Below are 23,202 nucleotides of genomic sequence, written 5' to 3'. Positions count from 1 at the left end.
TGTAACCCACCTTGAAAATGCTGACACTTATACATATATATCCAAATCGGATAAGACATATAAACACTTATAAATATAGTGCATACAATAGGAAAATTCAAAATTTTAATACAATGAAATAAATATAATAAATATCAAACATCATAAGTAAATACATCTAAAAGTAATCCCATTTGATCCTTCTAAAAAGCAATACCATTGCAACTGTTTAGCCAGGCTTTTAGTTTATAGTTTTAAAGCTTCAGGCTTCAGAGCTTTTATTTGTATTTTTAAATTGTTTAAATTGTGTCAATGTTCTAATGGTTTTTAGATTGTAAACCACCCAGAGACCTTTCTGTATAGGGCGGTAAAGAAATGTAAATTAATTAATTAATTAATTAATTAATTAAATGTATCGTACAAGGATTAAAGGTTCCCAAATCAGTCGCCCAAGGATTCTTATCTTAGAGTCCAAATTCATAATATAAGGAATATATTATTATAAGGAATGTCCTTCTGTAATATTCAGAATGTCCTTCTGTAATATAAAGTGTCGGGGAACCAAATGCATGGAGCAACAATAGAAAATTCTCTTTGCAATGTCAGATGTGTTTAAACCTAATATCAGTCTTCTTCAGTGGCAAGCACTAACAATTCCTTTTCTAGTTGTTAGGCTTTATGGGTTCACAGCACATCTAGAGAACTCTTCTTTGTATGTTTAACTTTCCATAATTATACTAAGAATCTGCACATAATAATATCCAGATTCAATCTTGGTTTGCATTTACTGCTACAAGCAGGGTTCTCAAGGAGTGCAATACAGATATACGTATTTCTTGTACTGTTGTAACATATGGTAAACCCTTGAATTATGTGTGCTGTCCCCAACAGCACACATCATCCATACAAGGAAACAGGGACATACATACTATGAAGTACCCTGCGGATGGAAGAGCCGGGCACACAGACTGACTGTGTGCGTGATTCCAAACTATGTCCTTGCTGCCTATGAGCTCATAGAGCTTCCATGGCTCCTAAGAACTGCATCACCGCTGTAGCAATGCTGGAGCACTCCCATTAAGAATAATGCACAGCACAGTCTGTAAGGCACTGTCAAAGTTTCTAGGAATTATAAGATATATCAATAGAGTCCAATTTTGAACCACACAGTTGAACCCCATAAAGACAGATCCCTTAGGCTGCATTTGGACATCACAAGAAACTTGAGCTAAACTCACCTCAGATTGGCTGCTAGTGATATTTGAACAGCCATGGGATCCAACCGCATCTCCGATTGTTATCCTAGGACTCCATTTGAGTCCTGGGACCCAACCATGACTCCGATTGACGTCTGAACAGTCTTGGGAGCCAACCCAATGTCTGAACAGTCCAGAGATCTAATCCTGGGACCAACCGTGTCCAGTTCTGGGACCCAACCACATCTCCAATTCATAGAAACATAGGAAGCTGCTGTATACGGAGTCAAACCATCAGTCTGTCTAACTCAGTATTGTCTAAACAGACTGGCAGCGGCTTCTCCAAGGGTGCAGGCAGGAATCTCTCTCAGCCTTATCTTGGAGAAGCCAGAGAAGGAACTTGAAACACCCAAACCAGAATTAAGAGAGAAAGCTCCACCCGCTGCTTAAATTTTATTGACTGGCATGACTTAGAAAGCCTGAGCAGCCAATTTTCACCCTCTTCCAGGCTCGGTGAGTTCAGATCCAGCTCATCTGGGAGCGTGTCGGGGGACTGAGAAGAAAACCATGGGTTTACTGTACCAGTGGTTCGTAAGTATATCTGAATAGGCTCCTATAAAAAAGGAAGTGAAAAACCAATTTATCAGAAATGAAGATCCTACCTTTCACCATTATCAGATGCAGGGGGCATGTCTGGGGCGTGAGGTACGGCCCCTGAGGGGCAGTGGCCCGGGTTCTTTGAACCCGTTCGCTCAACGGTGGTTCCGCCCCTGTATGTGTGACTTCCTGCTCTTCCCATAGTTCTCTGGATCAGGGCAAAATTGTTTCCTGATGCCTTCACAAATGTGGAATGCTTTTCATGGATAATTGGCAGACTGTATTTTTGTTGTCCATTGTTTTTAATCCACAGCAGTGCTACAGGGATGATGGATACGGGTCTGCTGTTATGAAATATCACCTTCTTTTTGAGTCTCAACAGGGATACTCAGTACAAGTTACATGATATTTATGTTGGATTCAGGTTGCTTTTCAAATGCTTAAAGTTAATTTTTACAACTTCCAGTTGCAAGAACACTTAATTTTATCTTGTCCCAGAGCATAGTCGAAGGGCATATGATGCAGCCACTTTGCTGAAGATAAGAAGGTCTTGGTGTAGTCAGTGCCTGAATGGGAGACCCATCTATGTCATCTTTGGAGGTGGGGCCATAGCCCATAGTCAAGTATTTGCTTAGCATGCAGAAGGTCTTGGATTCAATCCCTGGCATCTCCAAGTAGGACCGGGTAAGACTCTAAAGCACCTTGGAGACCTGCTGCCAGTCAGTGTAGACCAGGGATTCTCAACATTGGCCCTCCTACAGATGTCATCCTACAATTCCCATAATCCCTGGCTATTGGCTACTGTGGCTGGGGATTAAGGGAGTTGTAGTTCAAAAGCAGCTGGGGGGCCTAAGCTGAGCAGGCCTGGTGTGGTCAATAGTGATCTAGATAGATCAATGGTCTGACTTGGTATAAGGCAGTTTCTTAGGTTCCTGTTTGTCTGTTTCAAATAAAAATTGAGTTAGAAGGATTTTTATTTTATGTGTGAAGGGGGAGCTGTCTATGAGGCATACATTACTAAAATAGGTATCTGTGGAAAAACAGGCTAGCAAAATATTTTCTGGATTGGGAGCTTTGAGAAAATGATTTTCAAAGCTGGGCTATGTCACCTGAATGATAAACAGTCTGGTTTTGTTCAGTGAAATCCGTTTCCAGAAACCACTAGGGGCAATCAACAAAGAAAATTCTTCAATAAAACATATAAACAAAATTCTAGACCTAAAAACATTTTTCTACTAGCTTTTGATACTGTCAAGAATGTTGAAAGCTTGAGAAACAAATAAAATTGTTTTATTCAGGAAAAATTGTAATAAGTATACTAATATTTCAGTTGGATGTTTCCAAATTTTGGCCAGATTATATCCCTCAGCAGGTGGATGCCCTGTGCCAAATGTCCTAAAACTGGAACAATTATCATGATTTATGATGAAGAGAATGTTCAAGGGGTGTGATAACTGAATGCTGAAAACCTTGTAGGGCAAGGTTTCTTAACCTTGAGCCCTCAGATGTTGTTGGACTACAACTCCCATCATTCCCAGACATGGCCTTTGTGGCTGAGGATGATGGGAGTTGTAGTCCAAATCTGGGGGCCCAAGGTTATTTCCCTGCTGTAGGGAATAGCAACAACACCCTTGCCATGGGTGCTACCTAGCAACAAGGGCCAGTTAGCACCTGATATTTTTGTCCCTGAAGAGCAGGGCATCGTCTGTTTGGAGACAATGGGCCAGTTGCAGCTGTTGTGTCTGCCTGGTGGCATGAGTGGCTTATGGAGGCTCCAGGGGATGATGATGATGATGATGATGATGATGATGATGATAAATGTCCATTTCCTGGACCCAGGTGTTTATATTATTTGATTGGTTGATTGATTGTCATCAAGTCGGTGTCGACTCTTAGTGACCACATAGATAGATTCTCTCCAGGATGATTAGTCTTCAACTTGGCCTTTAAGGTCTCTCAGTGGTGCATTCATTGCTGTAGTAATAGAGTCCATCCACCTTGCTGCTGGTCGTCCTCTTCTTCTCTTTCCTTCTACTTTCCCCAGCATTATGGACTTCTCAAGGTGGCTGGGTTTTCACATAATGTGCCCAAAGCATGATAGTTTGAGCCTGGTCATTTCTGCCTATACCTATGGGGGTATAACACTCCACAAACTATCTCTATTTAACTCAATGGAGAGGAATGTTCATGGACTCAAAGGGCAGTTAATAGACAAACAGGTGGGCAGAGCTAATGGAACTCAATGGCAAGGAGTGGGTGGTGGTAGGCTTGAACAAAAACTCCTGGAAATTTCTCAGCTTGAAGAATAAGCTCTCAAGACCGCTGCAACTCTTTCAGCTTCTGAAGGGAAAAGGTATGTAAGACTTCACCATGCTTAGGCACAGCCTCCGTAATATATGCACATCAGGGATATACTGCAACATTTTGTTGAGGGCCCAGATGAGAGCTGGTCTTGTGGTAGCAAGCATGACTTGTCCCCTTAGCTAAGCAGGGTCCACCCTGGTTGCATATGAATGAGAGACTAGAAGTATGAGCACTGTAAGATATTCCCCTTAGGGGATGGAGCTGCCCTGGGAAGAGCATCTAGGTTTCATGTTCCCTCGCTGGCTTCTCCAAGATACGGCTGAGAGCACCTCCTGTCAGCAACCTTGGAGAAGTCGCTGCCAGTCTATGAAGACAATACTGAGCTAGACAGACCAATGGTCTGACTCAATATATGGCAGCTTCCTATGTTCCTATACTGTATTTACCCAAATTGAAGATGACTCTAGTTTTAGAGGGGATCATCTTAAATTCAGAGGGTAGATATGAGTTATACCTGCATTTACTCAAAAGGAACAAGACTGCATTTAAGATGACCTTCTGATTCTTAATATATTGGATATTTAATAGTCTTGGATTCAGGTATATACCATACTTGATTATATTATTGACAAATATACTAGCAATGTATTGCCTAATTGCATTTGAAAGGCATAGCAACTACAAATTGGGGCGATTCAGACCACCATGATCGTGCGTGGTCGGTTGGGTGGAGAGGAAGGCAGAGTCCAATCCACCTTCCCCCAGATGACTGCTACGAGCCCCAGCAATGTGCAAACCGCATGCCCACACAACCAGCGTTGGCCGGGAGCCCAATCTCTGCTGCCTGATATAGGTGTTTCCCATAGTCTGGGAAACATACCAGCGGGGATTCAAACTGGCAACCTTCTGCTTGTTAGTCAAGCATTTCCCCGCTGCGCCACTTAAGGTGAGCGTACAGGTAAATCCTTTGTTGGGGGAACCACTACTTGTTTGTGTATTGCCTTAGAGTCCTTACAGCAATGACTTTTTGAGTTCTGTCAGTAGCTGTTCCATTCAAAAGGTGGGCTTGGCGAAGGACTATCAGCCTGAATATTGTTCTGAGAAAATTCAGAGCTGCAGTCTCGGCCGTATCGTGAATATAAAAGGATCCAGAACAAACGAACACAAAATACCTCTTCCCCCAGTGCTGACAAACATGTCAAGTGTTTAAATGAGAAAGGAGACACATGGACATTCTTTAGAAGTGGGTGCAAAAGGCATTCCTTCTTCTCTGGTGTTATCTATTATGAAGGCAGTTTCACCAGCACAAAAATTTAATTGGAAATTAAATTCCTGTCATAGCAGCCTCTGGTGGGTTTAAAATGTTTCGTCTCTGACTTCTGAATAAATGCTGAGCATTTAAGAAAAACAGAGATTATATCAGAGCTCCCTGAAATGTAATGGGGGAGCAGAATAGTCTAGTAGTTGAAATGACTTGTATGCAAGGGGCGGGGGGAGGAAATGACTCCAGGTATACTGATTCTATTTCTATACAAATGCAGAAGAGCAAAATATGTATCACGGGTCCAGCAAGCATAGGGAGTGAGAACATACAGGCATCAATCTTGAGTTTATGACATGCTACTTATGACACATTAATTTTTTCCTCTATGGGGGAGCAAAAAATCTGTTCGTAATAAGCATTACTTCCTGTAAAGTTTTTATTTTTTCCATGGAGGTATATAATGTGCCATAAAGTGTTAATTCAAATTCTATATTAAACAATGTTAAATAGCACTTTAGCAAGGACCATTTCAATCATAAACCATTTTTAATGGTTTATGATTGAATGAGGTCTTTTTAAATCGCAAGCACACACACACACACATAGAAAGAGGGAGGGAGTGATGGAGAGTAATGTTCCTTGTGGGTGGCCTTCACTAGCTTTGCTTTCCTCTGCTGCTTTTTTTGTTTTGCTTTCTTCATGGCCTCAGCACCTATCTAGTGACCCTAGTCAGCCCTGTCCTCACCTCTTTCCTCCAGCAAGTCATGTGTTGAAAAATAAGATGCTGTCCTTTTCAGGGACATACACAAGATATATACAACACCCCCCGCCCCACCTCTTCTTCTTCTTTTACCTCTATAGATTTTGACAGGACTTGTCATGCGTTCTTTTTCTCCTCTGTTAAGTTCAGCTGAAGTTTGCAAAGAACACAGAGAAGTTAAAGGAGCAGCACATGATCTGGAACGGAACGAATGTGGCCATAACCCATGAGAAACTGTAAATGACGTGAGGATTTGTCGTTTGTATACCCACTGGCATTCTGTGCAGCTTCTCAGGGGCATTGTTAGCCCCACAGAAGCTGCTGCAGACTTTTTTTTAAAAAAATAGCATTCATGCCATTGTGCAAGAACACTCTTGCATGAATGCTGACATGTGCTACCACCGTTTCTAATAGCTGTCCATTGCACAACCACATTTGTGAAATGCGAGCATTTGCGCAAAAGTGCTCTTGCACAATTGCATACACACCTTTTTTTTAAAGGGCATGCAGCAACTCCCATGGTACTAGCAATGCCCAAGGGAAGCTGCACAGAATCTCCAGCACTGTTTGTGGACAGGATGCAGCAGAAATCAGAGCAAATACTATTCTTACATCTCTTTCTGCTAACTGGGCAAAGAGGCACCTTTTTAACGTGGTGATTCTCTTTATTTAGCAGGGGAAGAGTAACTGGTCCTATCCACTCCCAGCACAGTACCTTTCCAGTGACTGTTGCTAGTGTCTATCTTATATTTATTTTTAGATTGTGAGCCCTTCGGGGACAGGGATCCATCTTATTTATTTATTATTCCTCTGTGTAAACTGCTTTAGCAACGTTTTTCATTGAGAAGAGGTATATAAATTGTTGTTGTTTCTCCTTTTATAAGAGAACCATCCTGAGATCGTTGTTTACCATTCAGCACGATTCATGCTGAATCATGATCTTCTGGACATGATATAGATTCATGATGGCAAAATCATAAAATTGGCTTCACTACACTACACACACACGTACACCCTATTCACACAAGCAGTCTAACCCAGGCTAGGTCAGGCTAGGCTAGATTGGGCTGCTTGTGTGCAATGCCAGGATCGAGCCTGATCCTGCACTGCCCTCCCTCCCAACCTGACTTTTAACCCCGGCCTTCAGCCAGGGTTAAGGGCGCGATTGCAAGCTTGAAACCCATTCCGAAAGACTCAAGCTTGTACTCAGAACCTTGCAACTTTTCAATCATCTGGAATCCTTGTGCTGTCTCCATCTGCAAAGCCTTTCTCTTTGCTTTGCTTTCTATTTAACTCGCCAGGCTTTTCTCTTTTATTTACTGGCTTCTGGACCCATAACCCTTTGTAGGGGAGGAATGGCAGTCCAGTCCCCAAACAGCAAAGCAAAACCAGTTTGGTGAGAAAGCAGCAAAGCAAGAGGTCTGGAGAGAGTTCTTTAGTATTAGAGAGCTACAAGGATTTATTTAAAGAACAGGTTACAAACAAATGTGAAAAAGCCTGCACGTTAATTTCAGCTGTAGCTCATGGCCGAAGAGAAAGACCAGATGGCAGCTTCCTATGTTTCTATGGCATGGGGGATTGCAGCTGGAAAGGGCATCAGTGGGAATCAGGGACCACCACATACGTGATATCAGCCCTCAGCAAGGAACAGAATCAGGTGCATAAGCAAAACCAGATGGGGGTCAAGAACCAAGGTGCCAATCAGGGACCGGAGTTTTAGTAATGTCTCCACACAGGAGACAAGTTACCCAGAGGGAGGAGCAAGGCAAGGAGGCTATTCTCACGATGGGGGTGGTGGGGTGGGATTAAACCAGGCAAGCCCAGTGGTTCTCTGGTGGCTAGCCCACCAAAGAAGCCCTCCCCTTAACCCAGGTTAGCGGAGTGAGTGCTCCGCTAACCTATGTTTTTGGTCAAATGCCACCATGCCACAGCTCTGTGCCATGACAACACATGAGGAGACTCCTGCCAGGAGGCTGAAATAAGCCTCTCGGTCCTGGGGATCTCCCCAGGATGTTCTGCACACTTGCGTGGTGCATCCTGGAACTTCTGGGGGCCACATGGCCCCCGATCCCTGCAGCCTCCACTGGCTCCAACATGATGGAGCTGGCAGTTGTGTGGGTGGCCAATCCATCCACCCAGGGCTTGGAGGCTGCTTGTCTGTGGGTAGAATGGGCTAAGCCTGCTCTTCCTGCAGACCCCCCGGAAGCTCTTCTCACTGATCATGAGAAGAGCTTCAAGGGCTTAATAGGGTGTGGTGGACAGAGTCACCTGGCTAGGTTCTCATGCAGGCTAGTATTGCAGGTTAGAGGATAGCTTCAAAAGCACAGAGCTCAGGATGCCAGGCTTGCAATGGAAACAGAGCACTGATGGTGCAGGTATCAGAGCCTAGCCCCTGGGAGCCCTACTACCTGGCACCATACAGTAGAGAAACAATATGAGAGAGGACAAGAGGTGAAGGAACACTGTGGTCCAAGGAAGGAAGGAATCCTAAGCAGATACAGAGCTTACCTCTATTCCAGCATGTGATCATATTCAACACACAACCTTATGTGAAGTGGCGTGTGAGCCACACAGCATCCATGTTTCCTTGTGGTCCATGAGTGATCAGTATGCTCATTCTCTTAATCTGTTTGCATAACTGTTTAAAAGAGAGATTTTCAGTCTGTGGGCTCCTTGTTAACTGCTTACTCGGGCAATTTACAGTGCATGATTGCTCATCTAAGCCACATGGAGAAGTGTTTGGCCGACTGAAACTTTAATGACTACATAATTGCAAACAGCCAACAATGAATAATGGATAGCAAATACTCTTGTTTGTGTGACAGGCTCCTGGTTTTTATTCCTATTGATTTCTGGAGATGTGTGAGAGTGGACATTCTGTAAACACTGGAATGGCGGGGGCACCATTTTGGAATCCAGTAGCAAGGGGCAACCATTTTGGAGGGTGAGGCAGAGGAAGGATTTACAGCAAGGTCCACAGGTCTGATCCTGAAACTTAACTTCAGCTGCCATTCTCTTGTACTCTTTAGCTTGACTTGATGGATTTTGCTAGCTGCTGCATTTAGAGTTGCCAAGTCCCCTGGAATTTAGGGTATAGCCCCTGGATTTGACTCCTCCACCTGGCTACTAAATTCCACCTGGATTTACATGGATTTCAAATGCTCTGCCCGGATTGCCCGGATTTTACTCTGGATCTGGCCACATGGGAGGGCAGAGAAGGAGGAGAAAGTATACTAATCTGTCAAATTAAAAAAATGTGAATTAGTTGCCACATCATTTGCATAATGATGCAAATGATTGCATCATTGCATCCTCTGGCTGCCCATAAGTTTCCGGACAAAATGCAAAGTGCTAAACGGCTTAGGCCTGGGTATTTAAGAGAGCGTCTTCTTCATTATGAGCCCCACCGCCCACTGAAGTCATCTGAGGAGGTCCATCTCCAGTTACCGCCAACTTGTTTGGTGGCTACACAGAGACGGGCCTTCTCGGTCGCTGCCCTGAGATTGTGGAATGCGCTCCATGTTGAGATACGATCCTCCCCATCTCTGGCAATTTTTTAAAAACACCTGAAAACCCATCTTTTCACCAAAGCTTTCTCAGCTTTTTAAATTTTTTAGGTTTTAATCTCTGGTTTATTTTCAAATTGCTACATTGTTTTTAAGTTTTTGTATATGTTTTTAACTTGTTTTATGCTATTGTTAACCACCCAGAGAAGAAAGTTTGGGGTGGTGTACAAATTTGAGAAATCAATCAATCAATCAGGGTGCTGGGATTTGAGAAACTTGAATATGACAACCCTAGCTGCATTCTTGTGAGGCTGGGAAGTTTTCCCTAGTGCACTGATTCACCTTCTGTTTGCCGTAGTTTTTCACCATCCTCATTTAGGGTGTTTCTATACTAGTCCTTGCTGCCAGTAGGAACACCATTTTCTCACTCATTTGTTCATGAGAATCAACAACACAAATTGTTTGGGTTACCAGGCAGCTCTTGTCATCTCGAAGGCTGGGAGCCTTTTGCTCCTGGCTGCGACCACTGTTGGTACCCGGCATTTTACTGATGGCTCATCCTACCTCAGAAAGCGATTGTCTGTGCGATCGCTGCCGGGTAAATGGCTTCCTCTTGGCCCGCTGCTGTGCTGTGTTATTGGTTAATCCATTCCTTGATCCAGGCCAGCTTTTGAATGGAGCTTTAGTTTCTTGTATTCCAGTCCTGGAGGAGAGGCGGGGCTAACAAACAGCCAGCAGCAAGAGCACGGAAAAGCAGTCCACACTTGCCTCTTTGTACATAATCTCTATTTCATTAAACTATTAATATTCTCGATTCCACTCCAGTGCCTTGTCCTTGCATACCACAACTCTCTCTGTTGGATTTTACAGCTGCAATTTTGGGCAGCAAGCTGGAGGGGAGGAGTGGCCATGCTGAGTGCAGTGGCTGCTCTACTGAGAGCAGTCTCTATGCTCCTGGCTCAGGGCATACTGGGATGCAGGAGGTCTTCCTCCTCCCAACCCCAGCAATGGATGCTGCTGCTTGTGTGGGCGCAGGGTGTGATGGAGGCCAAGATGGCCGCCGCTTGTCTGAAGCTCCAGCCTTCCCCTCCCAGCCCTAGGGAGCGTGTGGCCTAGGCCATGTTCATGACCTCCATGTCTCTCAGACCAATTCCTCTATTCTTGGCTCTCAACGTATTGTAACATTATAGGTTTTAAGCAATTTTCAAGTTTCCATTACGAATGGAACACATTCATTGGAGATTTTGCCCTGACATAAAGCTGCTATTCCCACTAGATTTGGAGATGTGATTGTGGCATCATTGGTGATGTAGGCTGACATCCTGGCTAATGAAGCATGGGTGTAAGGAGGCTCTGGGGAGACACATCAGGGGCCCGTGCACAATTCCCTGCAGTCCTCTTCTGTACATGCTGTTGTGCTAGAAAGCTAAGACCTTTGAGCACTGCTCGTGCTCTGGAAGCACTCTGTAAGATTAGAAAAACTTTGCTGATCTTATGTTGATCTTACATGCTGATCTTCTTGAGTGTGAGAAGTGCTCAAAAGTCTTAGCCTTCTGGTGCTCATAGAAGGACTGTGGGAAAGCACATCCGCTCTCAGCGCATCTCTATATAGCCTCCCCACACAAGCACTTTGTTAGTCAAATGTCAGTCGATGTGTGTAAAACCATCTGTCTCCGTTAGCAGACACTCTATCACAACTAACTATTCTACAACACTGTCATCCTCTGATGGAGTTCCTGAAGAAACTCTTTGTCAATTTCACCTGATTTTGCTTTGGAACGATAGTGGGAATTGCTGCAGAGGTAAAAGGGAAAATCTTTTGTGGTTTACTTTTTAGCCTACTTTCCTCAAGGAAAGTAAGCTCATGAGATTGTCTGTCTCTCTCTCTGTCTCCCTCTCTCTCTGTGTCCCCCTCTCAAGTTCACAATGCTTGGACCAATATGAACCAAATTGGTAAAGTTGTATAGGGGCACATAAGGATACTTCAATAGTGTAGTTTGTGATGATGTCATCCCCCCCGTTTCAAGATGGCAGAAACATAAATGTTTGAAGTGCAAGTGGATTAACTTGTGAATTGCCTGATCTGAACCAAATTTGCTACAGCTGTAGGGACACAGAGGGATGCCTCAGTGGCATAGTTTATTATGCTGTCGCCAACCCCAATTCAAGATGGCCGATGTATAAAAATTTGAGGCACAAGAGGGCTAATTTGGGGGCCATCCAACTGATTTGAACCAAATTTTGTACAGTTGTAGTGAGTGACACATAGGGATACCTCAACAGTGTAGTTTGTGATGATGTCCACCCCATTTCAAGATGGCAGACCCATGAACGTTTGAGGCACAAGTGGGAAATGATTTGAACCAAATTTGGCTCAGTTGTAGGGACACCTAGGGACACAGCAAAGGCATAGTTTTTGATGACATCATCCATTCCAATTCAAGATGGTGGATGTCTGAACATTTGAGGCTCAAGTGAGCGAACTTGTGAACTGCCTAACCAATTTGGACCAAAGTTAGTCCAGTTGTAGGCATAGTGAAATGAAAGTAGGCAGACTAGTTCTTACCAGAACTTCTTGTTAAAATAATAAAATGAGAAAATCTAAATTGTGAGACCTCACTCTTATTCTGGAGCACACAGAGTTGCCATTTTTAGGGGGAAACTCAAACAGAAAAATTTCATTTTTCATAGCCACAACTGTGCCAAGATCTAGTTGTAGGGTAAGTGGTTGGCATGTTAAAGGCCCATTCACACAATATGTTCGACACTTGTACAGTGAACATAGGTACGGATCTGTACTCAGCTACAGTCATCCATATGTTATGTTGAACACAGGTACAGGGGTACACTTCCTATTCGTACCATCCATTTGAAGGGTCTGTATCCAGGTTAACTTTTAACACAGGTACAGTCATTCACACAAATATGTGTACGAGTGTATAGATAGCTATGCATATATCTATATGAGTGTATAGATATTGATATACTCATACTGTCTGAATCGGGCTTTTGTTTCTCTGGCAATAGGAAGAGTTTTTGTTAAGGGCAGAAGTCTCCACTGGTGGGTGGTGATGATGATGATGATGATGACATTTTATATCCCGCTCTTCCTCCAAGGAGCCCAGAGTGGTGTACTACATACTTAGGTTTCTCCTCACAACAACAACCCTGTGAAGTAGGTTAGGCTGAGAGAGAAGTGACTGTCCCAGAGTCACCCAGCAAGTCTCATGGCTGAATGGGGATTTGAACTCAGGTCTCCCTGGCCCTAGTCCAGCACTCTAAACACTACACCATGCTGGCTACATCACACCCGGCTGTGATGGTGGTGCTCTAGTTAAAGGAATAAGACTGGCAGTTCAGACTTAAAGAATAACAAGAAGAGGAGGGTCCCCTGAACCAAACTAAAATCTTAAGTATTTTATAGATTTCTTATAAGAGCCTAAACAGTGGATGAAAGGGCATACTCTTCCATGATCCAAAATTATGGCACAGTCATGGGGGAAAAAAATCAAAGAACAGATCAGAGGGCAGAACTCTTTATAGTAGTACCTCCTCATTTTTATGCCAAGGTCAAATGAGTGTCAGTGCCTGCCACGGATGATCTGTTGTCAAATTGTTCCTGCTCTGCAGAAATATAAGGGATGACGCAACAGTGCAAAGCAACTGGGAAACAGGACCTGCTTCCGCTTCTCTTTCCCATCGATAAAATCAGCCAAGCAAAAACATCTTCCTGCTGTGTCAGAATACATGTAGAATGAAAGACAACACACAGGTAAGAATCATGATCCCTTTCAGTAGGCCAATTACTGTGCAGAGCTTCACTGCACAGCCCTTCTTCAAACAGAATACAATTCATCATGCTGCTTGAAAGAGAGGTGTAGAGAGCTCAGAAGTGTACATACGTTTTTGCCAAATTAAGGGTAGCATCTTGGCCGCCCTTTTGAAGGAAGCCTGCTTCCTACGTTGGACTTCTTCAGAGGATTGTTGGTCCTATGTCTTGCTTCCTACATTGGACTGTTTTTATGCAATAAATTTGAAGGTCTTAAAGAAATACTTGAGTGTACGCATGTGCCCGTTGCGGCGTGCGTGCACGCCCGCCGCCGCCATGCGGGTTCCACACACGTCACACGTTGCATGCGCACGCAACATATAATGTGTGCGGCTGCAATGGGCGCATGCATACACTCAACTTCCTTTTTTGCCGGGCAATGACGGGGGCAGGGGGGGCAGGGAGGAACGCTGCCCCCCCAAAAAAACTTTGCAAAAAGTCGAGCGCCAGAGGGGGAAAAGAAGCGGGAGGGGTAAGTACTACCCCCCGCCCTTAAAGCTTCATACCCCCCCCCCAGTGCTGGACTGTGCCTCCATGGTTCTGTGCACATCTCTAGAGAGGAAGTGACAAGGCAGGCAGGCAGGAAGTGTCCCTAAGAGTAGCAATCTACATTCCAAAGGGCTAGTGTCAGAGCAGTAGAGAAGGGCTGACCAGTGTCTTGACCCTCTAGCCCTCTGACTCACTAGTCTCTCCTCCTATGTCATTGAGACAAGAGACAAGAGTGCACTTAAAACCTGGTTACAGTTTGGAATGAGGATTTAGAGGGTCAGCCAATTACCAGGTGGAAAAAGTGAGTTCCCAAATATTGGCAGCCATCTTGACCAACAGTCAAGACAGACTGCATCTATCTATCTATCTATCTATCTATCTATCTATCTATCTATCTATCTATTTTTATTTACCAAATTTGTACACCACCCCAAACTTTCATCTCTGGGTGGTTAACAATAACATACAACAAGTTAAAATGTACATAAAACCTAAAACCAATTTAAACAATTTAAAAAGCCAAAAACGATTCAAACCTAAAGATTTAAAAAGCCAAAAAAGCTTGGGTGAAGAGGTGGGTTCTCAAATGCTTTTTAAAAATTGCCTTGATGGGAAGGATTATATTTCAGTAGGGAGCGCATTCCACAATCTTGGGGTAGCAACCAAGAAGACCTGTCCCTGTGTGGTCACCAACCGAGCTGGCGGCAACTGGAGACGGATCTTTCCATATAACCTCAATGGGAGGTGGGGCTTATAATGAAGAAGACTGCTGCAGCTTTTAGGAATGCAGGGTCATTTCACCAGTCCCCCATCCCCACAGAAGTGCCCAATGTTGGGGCTGAGCTACTGGTGTTCACCCATGTTTCATGGACATGGGCCATGAGGTGGGATGGGGCCCCCAAGAGTCAGTCACTACTCCCCTCCCTCCCCTCTCCCTCCACTTGCTGCCATGGCTCTTGCCACTTGCCATCCAGCCCAGAGGCTGCTGGGAAGGGGGGAGTCCTAATTCCCAGTGGCCCCCAAGCTGGATGATGGGTGGCAGCATGAGCAGTGGCAGCAGTGGAGGTCTGCCACCAATGAAGACTAGAAAAGGTACGCATTGAAGGTTTGCATTGCTGCCGGGAGGGTGGGCATAGCTGGGCCTGGGCCATGCACAGATGGGGGGTGGCCGGGGCCATTGGGAGGGCAGCACCTACCCCCTCTGCCCTAGCTATGCCACTGCTCCCTGCCACCCAGAAGGACCGTGATTACGACTTTGTTCCATAACAGAAATAGCTGTTCTGTTATGTATTGCGTAACATTGTACAGTTATAGGCTATATTTCACAGTATTGTCTGCTCCTTTTAGCCAATGGTACACGTCTGGATTTACATGTGATTTATATGCAGATGACAGAGGTGGAAACTTTGCTCTTCCTTCCACTTCAGTCAGGGATCAGACATTTGAGATCACAGCAGGGGGCAAACAAGGTGTGGATACAACTCTTAACTAATTAGCCATTTGTATCCAAATCTATTGATTGATAGGCAATTAGTTGCAATAATAAACACAACAATGCAGGGGAAAGAAAGATAAAAGCACTATGACATCCCTGTTTTGTTGCTCTTGTTTGCAATGAATTCTGGCACAGAGATGTATATCATTATCATGTTGGTTCCAGAAGCCTACGTAAATTAATTGCATCTGAGAATCGGCAAGAAGAACATTTATTCAATTTAGAACAGTCCTGGTTATAAGCTTTATTAATACAACAACAATTTAACAGCAGCTGATAGATGGGACATCGCCATGCAATTATCAAAAGCCAGCCACCCTTCTTGGTCTCTAATTAGGTATATAAGCAAATATAGTTTGCTGGAACTAATTGCTATATTACGGCTGGCACGGAGGTGTCAAGTAAGTTCAGGTTTTGGGAGGAAATGCAGGGTCTTGAACATCTCAAGATTAAATTCCAAAATGAACCAATCACATGTATAATCCAATTAGACACACTGGGCAGGTGCAAGTGTTTGAGTGAGTACATCATTCCTGACTCTCTGTTCTTCCTTTCAGTCCTTGGGGGGATAAAATGGGATGCAGTTTTGACTTCATGCACGTAATCAAGGTAAACAACCAAGAGGGGTGGGATAGGATTGATCCCAGTGCATTGAATGATGAGATGAGATAAAAATAGAGGCTGATCTTCGATGCAGCTTTATGTGTGCATTGCAATGTAACATTTGCACAGCGTTGCAAGAGCACTGATGGTCTGAACAGAACAATTTCAGAAGCACAGTCGCGCAAATTATGGCCATTGGAAAGAATGGCTGTTAATTGTGCAACGCTTGTGTTCTGTGCAATAGCGCTCTTATGAAACTGCGCAAACATTATGTTGCAATGCACATGTAATGTTGCACACTATGTCAGGCCATTGAGAACACAGGAACACAGGAAGCTGCCTTCTACTGTGTCAGACCACTGGTCCATCTAGCTCAGTATTTTCACAGACTGCCAACGGCTTTTCCAAGGTTGCAGACAGGAATCTCCCTCAGTCTTGTCTTGGAGATGCCAGGGAGGGAACTTGGAACCTTCTGCATGCATGCAAGCAGGCAGGCACTCTTCCCAGAGGGAAATACAGTGCTCACACATGTCATCTCCCATTCAAATGCAAACCAGGGTGGACCCTGCTTAGCAAAGGGGACAATTCATGCTTGCTACCACAAGACCAGCTCTCCTTCATCTCTTCTTCCAACTAGAGCTATGCAGGGAGGAGAGGGCTATCCCCAGGTAGCACTGGTCATCTGGGACACCAGGAGCCCTTCCAACCCAGAAGCTCCATCCCTGGGTAGCCCAGATTGGCTACTCAGGTTAAAAATGAGGGAGGACATCTGGTCACCTGCTCCACTTGCTGCTACTGCAAAACTGCTCCCAGCTGGCCGGCAGCCATGTTAATCAGAGAGTCAGGGAGAAAGAGGGGCCAGGTAGAGCGGAGCTGCTGTAATGCTAAGGGCAGCCACTTCACTGCTCGTGCAGTGCATTGTGGGATCCTGGAGGACCCAGCATGAGTGTTCCCCCTCCCAGCTGAGTTCTGGGGCTCAGTGCACACTGCTTGTGTGGGCATGTGAGCGGTAGAGCCCAGAGGAGGCTCGTGTTATGTGGGAACAGGAAGATAAGAGCCTTCTTTCTCTTATACTCCCCACCAGTTTGGTCATGAGAATGACATGCATATCTGCTTCTCCTTCTCACAGCATCACATACAGTTTATACCTCAAATGAAGCAACAAACAAACAAAAACAACCCTCAAACATGCCAGTATTTCTGTTTATACACCAGAAAGAAATTCTGCCAGAAATGCAGTGCATATTTTAATTTGCTTGTAGGAATCCAAATCTCCAAATCCATCTTATTTTTTTTTTAAATCTAGCATATGCTTTTTACTTTTCGAGTAGAGGATATTTAACCTTCTGAATCCGTGTCTGCATAGAAAGGCTCACATTTTAGTAACAAGTTGTGAATTTTGAGACAGGGGAGTTAATTGAAAACAAAATGCCACATTTGTCTGCTTTTGCCAAATATTTCTATGAAGTACTCTTATAATGCTTGTAACCCTTCCCCCCGATGAGGAATATAAACCATTTTAATTTTATTTATTATTAGATAGATAGATAGATAAATATTATTACTGAACTATAATTTATTTTAATTTTAAAGATATATACCCCACATTCCTCACAACTAGCCGCAATTAGCAGTTCACAGCATAACAAATGCATAATTTGCCCATAATCATGGATAGACAACCATCTGGTTAAGGCTGGACTCACAATCACATCCCTCCTCTGAAAAGTTGGGGGGCCTATTGGGATGGTCTGCCCAAGAAGGTTATTGGATCCAATCGGATTCCAGGAAGCCTTGGGAGGATTTAGTATTTGCTCTGATGGTGATTTTGTTGATGTCCTAATGGAAATCTACCAGGCCAGTAGACATCATTGCTCCTCAGTGTCCTCTCCAACCCACTTCAAAATTGGCCCCTTTGTATATGAGAGAACTATGGGAGCTGAAGTGGAAATGTAGACAACTGGGATGCAGGCGGAGAAAGACTCAATTGGAACACAGCAAATTACAACATAGAGCACATTTGAAGACCTTTACTTAGGCAATATATGCAGCAAAGACGCGATTCTTTTCTGCTCATATTGCATCCACAAACTCACGTCCAGCAGAGTTGTTTAGGATTGTGAGAGGGCTAGTACATGCCCATCCTCCTTTGAATCAGAATTTGGACCCATCTATTACTCATTGTGATGTTTTTAATAAGTTCTTTGTGGATAAAAACTCTCATATTTGGGCTGACAGACTCAGACCCCACAGTTATTGCAGCATCTTATGTAGAGGTGTCCAGCAACTCCTCATATGTGGTTAGGCTGCGTCAGTTTCAGTTTGTGACTCCTGATGATGTTGATAAGCTGCTTGGAATGGTGCAGCCTACCACCTGTTCTCTTGACCATTGTCTGACATGGTTTATACTATCTGGCAGGGGGCTTGTTGTAGAAGGCCTGTAGGTATTTAAATAATTATCTGAGGGAGGGCAGGATGCCTTTCTGTCTCAAGGAGGCAATCTTTAGACCTCTTCTGAAGAAGCCTGCATTGGATCCCTCAGAGTTAAGCAACTACAGGCCTGTCTCCAACTTTCCATGGTTGGGCAAGGTAATTGAGAGGGTGGTGGCCTCCCAGCTCCAGACAGCCTTGGAGGAAACTGATTATTTAGACCCATTTCAAACTGGTTTTCAGGTGGGCTATGGAGTGGAGACTACCTTGGTTGGCCTGATGGATGATCTCCAATGGGGAATTGATAGAGGGAGTTTGACTCTGTTGGTCCTTTTGGATCCACCAGTGACTTTCTATACTATCTAAAAACATATGAGGACCCAAGTTTGTGAGGACAACATATAGGGACCCAAGTTTGAGAACCCCTGCTTTAAGCTTTGTGGCAAGTGCTACATCTTCTGATCTGTGCTTTGGCCAATTGGTGTAATTGCTCTTGAGGTATTGTGTGTGATCAGGAGTGGTTCAGAATTTCAGGATGAGTCAACTTGGGGTGCACCAGGTCCCTCTATTCTGCAGCTTCCTTAAGAGTGGCACCTTCCTGGATTGTGGTCTCAGGAGCTGTTCCTAGATAAATGTATTGGAAACTGTAGCCTTAGTTTTGCATTTATGTTCCATTATGTTCCAACAGGACTTGGAATAGTGTGTTGTTCTGATTTTCATGGCACTTCCCCTGTTGTACTCCTCTGGAACTGTGATGTCATGTGGACCATAATGGGGTCCATCTCTAAGTAGAATATCTCATCTCATCTTGGTTCTGGGCATGGGCTAAGCCTGATGTATATTTTGAAGGATCTGACATTCTAAGGGCAGGTTAACATATAATGTGGAACCTACTTGCAAAGTCAGTAACCAACTTGCCTGTGACTGTCTGAATCCACACAAAGGCAGGAAATGGAGGTTCACTCAGGGCTTCAATATGAAATTTGTAACCAAGATTTGAAGCTGATTTGCCAAACCAAGTGCTGCTTCTACTGAGATGTGTGTTATGTCTCCACTCACACATTTCGTGACTCCCTGCTTCATTCCAGAGGAGCCCGCTCCCTTTGTCATTAGGACCAATGCCTGCAAGTCACAAGCAAGCTGGGATGGCATCCCAGGGCTCTCTGGGAGGCCCAGCCACGGGGTGAAGCTCTGGCTCAACTCAGCTACTTCCAACAACCGACCGAGGTATGTGATCATCTGCAGTGCCAACTTCAGGTTCCCTCTATATTTCAGGCTGGAGGAAGCATTATGGGTAAATCTGGCTTAAATGTTCATCTTAAAATATTGGCTCTGAAAATGTGCACTATTGAAAATCCATGTAACTTCTTTGCAAGGCCCTTAAGTACAGTCCTGGAGGAAATTAAGTATATTTTCAGCCCAACTGCAATCATGTTGACTTGGAAGTAAGCTTCATTGATTTCAGTAGGATTTGTTTCTAGAGAAATGTGCCTAGAACGGCATCCTCAGTTTTGCATTTGCATTCCATTAAATTCAATAGGAGTCTAGCATGCCTAACTTTTTCTGATTGTCATGTCACTTATGAGTTCTCTACAGAGCACAGCAGAGTCCTGGGGCAAAGCGATCTTTAAATAGTAACTGTTATATTTCTAATGCCAAATTCATTTGCTCTCCACTCATGACTATTCTTTGCTGCATTTTTTTCTTTTTCACAGAAAGAAAAAATTCCACAATAACAAAACCCAGCACAGGAGGCAAGTATGCTTATTTAAAAATGGCTCTGTGTGCATCTCAAATCAGGTTTTTGGCTTCTGATGTTATAAATATAATTTGAGATACACTGGATATAGCAAGCTGTCATATACTGAGTCAGGCCATTGGTCCATCTTGATCAGGATTGTCTACACAGACAGGCAGCTGCTTCTCCAAGGTTGCAGGCAGGAATCTCTTTCAGCCCTATCTTGGAGATGCTGTCAGGGAGGGAACTTGGAACCTAGACGCTCTTCCCAGAGTAGCTCTATCGACATCTCACAGTGCTCACACGTTTAGTCTCCCATTCATATGAAACTAGGGCGGACCCTGCTTAGCAAAGGGGACAAGTCATCCCCTGCTAACTGAGTAAAGAGGTACCTTTTAAAAGTGGTGATTCTCTTTATTTAGCAGGGGGAGAGCAACTGGACCTGTCCATCCCCAGCACAGTATCCCTCCAAAGTGGCTGTTGGTTTATTTATTTATTACATTACTAGACCATCCCATCCAAAGGCTCTGGACAGTGCACAACCATTTAAAAAACATAAAAACAAACACCATTTTTAAAAATACACTGCTTAAAACAATATAAAAAACAGTTCAGAACCTTTTAAAACCATTTAAAATACTTAAAAGCAATTTTAAAACCTTGGAAGGCCAGGCCAAACCAGGCCAGTACATCTTTAGGGCTCTCTTAAAGGCCAACAACTAGCCTAAATTATGTATATCTGCTGGGCACGTATTCCATAGGCCAGGAGCAACTTACAGAGACGGCCCGGCTCCGAGTCTCCACCAGATGTATCGGTGGTGACTGGAGATGGATCTCTCTAAGGCAGGGTTTCTTAACCTTGGGCCCCCAGATGTTGTTGGACTACAACTCCCATCATCCCCAGACATGGCCTTTGTGGATTAGGATGATGGGAGTTGTAGTCCAACAACTTCTGGGGGCCCAGGGTTAAGAAACCCTGCTCTAAGTTATCTGTTGCTGGTATCTGCCTTGCGTTTCTTTTTTAGATTGTGAACCCTTTGGGGACAGGGAGCATAACCACTTTGGGAACTTTTGTTGAAAAGTGGTGTATAAAGTTTTGTTGTGTTGGTATTAATACTGATACCACAAGACCAGCTCTCTTCTAGGGAGCTTTGCTGTTGCTTTGCTATTTTATTTTATTTTTTTAAATGGTTGTCATCTCATCATGGTATCTACTGCTTCCATTTCAAACACACCAAGTTCCATAAAGGAAGCCTCTACTTTAGACAGTAATGTCAAATTGGGCAAGGTGACAACTCATGTCACTTTCTAGCCTTTTTTGGAATATAGTCTTATTGCTAATTTATTTTCATGCTTCTGGAAAAGTGCATGTTTAAGCCTTTGTTGCAGCATAAGCCTTTCCCCATCAGATCAAGTCGATGGCAACCTGCCAATGTTCAGTTCAAGCTTGATGCTTGAAATCGCCTTTTACTAATTGCTTAAGGACAACGATCATGTTCTCTCAGAATCATTGCAACGCAGCTCATCATATTATGCAGATTCTCAAATAAATACTATTAGGCATTGGTCCAACGCAGATTTTAATGACTATACACTCATGAAACTGTTGCTAAGTGAGTATTTCTGTACTTTATTGAGGTGGCCTTGCACTGATACAAAGAGGTTTTTAAAAAATTAGTTCCAGTGCATGGCTAATTCAGCTGTATTAAATTTTATGTTTGAATACTGCACATTTGTAGACTCCACACTGAAACCCTTCTGCCTCTGTTTATAGCCCATGCTACCTGTGATGCAGGTGATTCATAAGATATGCTTGGAGAGGTGTATTCCACCACCTCTTCCCTTATCCCTTCTGGTCACAAATCATCTGGCTGAAGAGATGTGACTGGCTGGAGATGATCCATTCCTCCCTGTGAAAGGGAGCGATCCCAGACAAGGGCTGTTCTTATGTTCTTATTAATGACTCTCCCCAAAGTTAATGATGGAAAAATAAAGATTTATTCTCACTTGGACACATCAGGCTAAAAGGAAAAAAAACAACGCAGTGTGCTAGGAAAACTTGTAAAGATCTAAAAAATCTGGGATAGACACCAGCAACAGCCACTGGAGGGATGCTCTGCTGTGATCGGAGAGGGCCAGTTGCTCTCCCCCTGTTCAATAAAGATCTAAAAAATATGCCAAAAGCCAGAACTCTGGTTCCAGGTGTTTGGCTGCAAGCCTACTACAACTATGCATATTACTATGAATATTTATATACTGCTTTTCAACAAAAGTTCTCAAAGCACTTTACGTAGTGAAATAAAAATAAATAAAGATGTCTCCCTAACCCCAAAGACAGGGAGACATCTTTATTCAAAATCTAAAGAGAAACATAAGATAGACACCGGCAACAGCCACTGGAGGGATGCTCTGCTGTGATCGGAGAGGGCCAGTTGCTCTCCCCTGTTCAATAAAGAGAATCACCACTTTTAAAAGATATCTCTTTGCTCAGTTATCAGGGGACTCAGTTATCAGGGGATAAGCCTAACGTGTTTTGGCTGAGGAGGAACTGACATTGAGACTATTCACACAACTGCTCGAAAGCGGTCTAAGGGAGGCCAGCCCACTTTCGAGCAGTTGTGAGAACCACTGGGAGCTGCATGGCTCCCAATGGTTAGTCCGCTTAAGTTAGCCCACGCTATGGCAATTTATGAGGAGATCCCTGACTGGGAGGCTCCATTAAGCCTCCCAGCCTCAGGGATCTCCACAGAATGCCCTGCACACTTGTGCAGGGCATTCTGGGACTTCTGGGGGTTGGGAGGCCCCTGACCCCACCACCCTTACAGGCTATGTGAAGGAGCCAGTAGTTGTGTGGGCGGCTGATCCGGCCGCTCAGAGTGAGCTCCCTACTCATCTATGGGGAGCCCACTCTCCCCACAGAGTGCGGTTAGGCTCTGTGCATGGATTGTGTGTAGAGCCTCACCGAACATGTTATCCAAACCTGCCAATGTTGGCTCTGTGTCAGCCCTACTG

The 23,202-nt window shown here is 44.1% G+C and overlaps 1 long non-coding RNA gene across 1 annotated transcript; it reads left to right on the top strand.

The window, feature by feature from the left end:
• The first annotated feature begins 13,242 nt into the window (after window positions 1-13,242).
• LOC128333591 (uncharacterized) lies at window positions 13,243-19,679 on the top strand. The gene is made up of 2 exons (XR_008310980.1): window positions 13,243-13,378; window positions 19,541-19,679. It is a non-coding gene; the product is annotated as an uncharacterized LOC128333591 (long non-coding RNA).
• The last annotated feature ends 3,523 nt before the right edge of the window (window positions 19,680-23,202 follow it).

Source organism: Hemicordylus capensis, chromosome 8 (genome assembly GCF_027244095.1).
Source record: "Hemicordylus capensis ecotype Gifberg chromosome 8, rHemCap1.1.pri, whole genome shotgun sequence".
NCBI classification, from domain to species: Eukaryota; Metazoa; Chordata; class Lepidosauria; order Squamata; family Cordylidae; genus Hemicordylus; species Hemicordylus capensis.
This window is presented reverse-complemented; position numbering and strand designations above follow the sequence as displayed.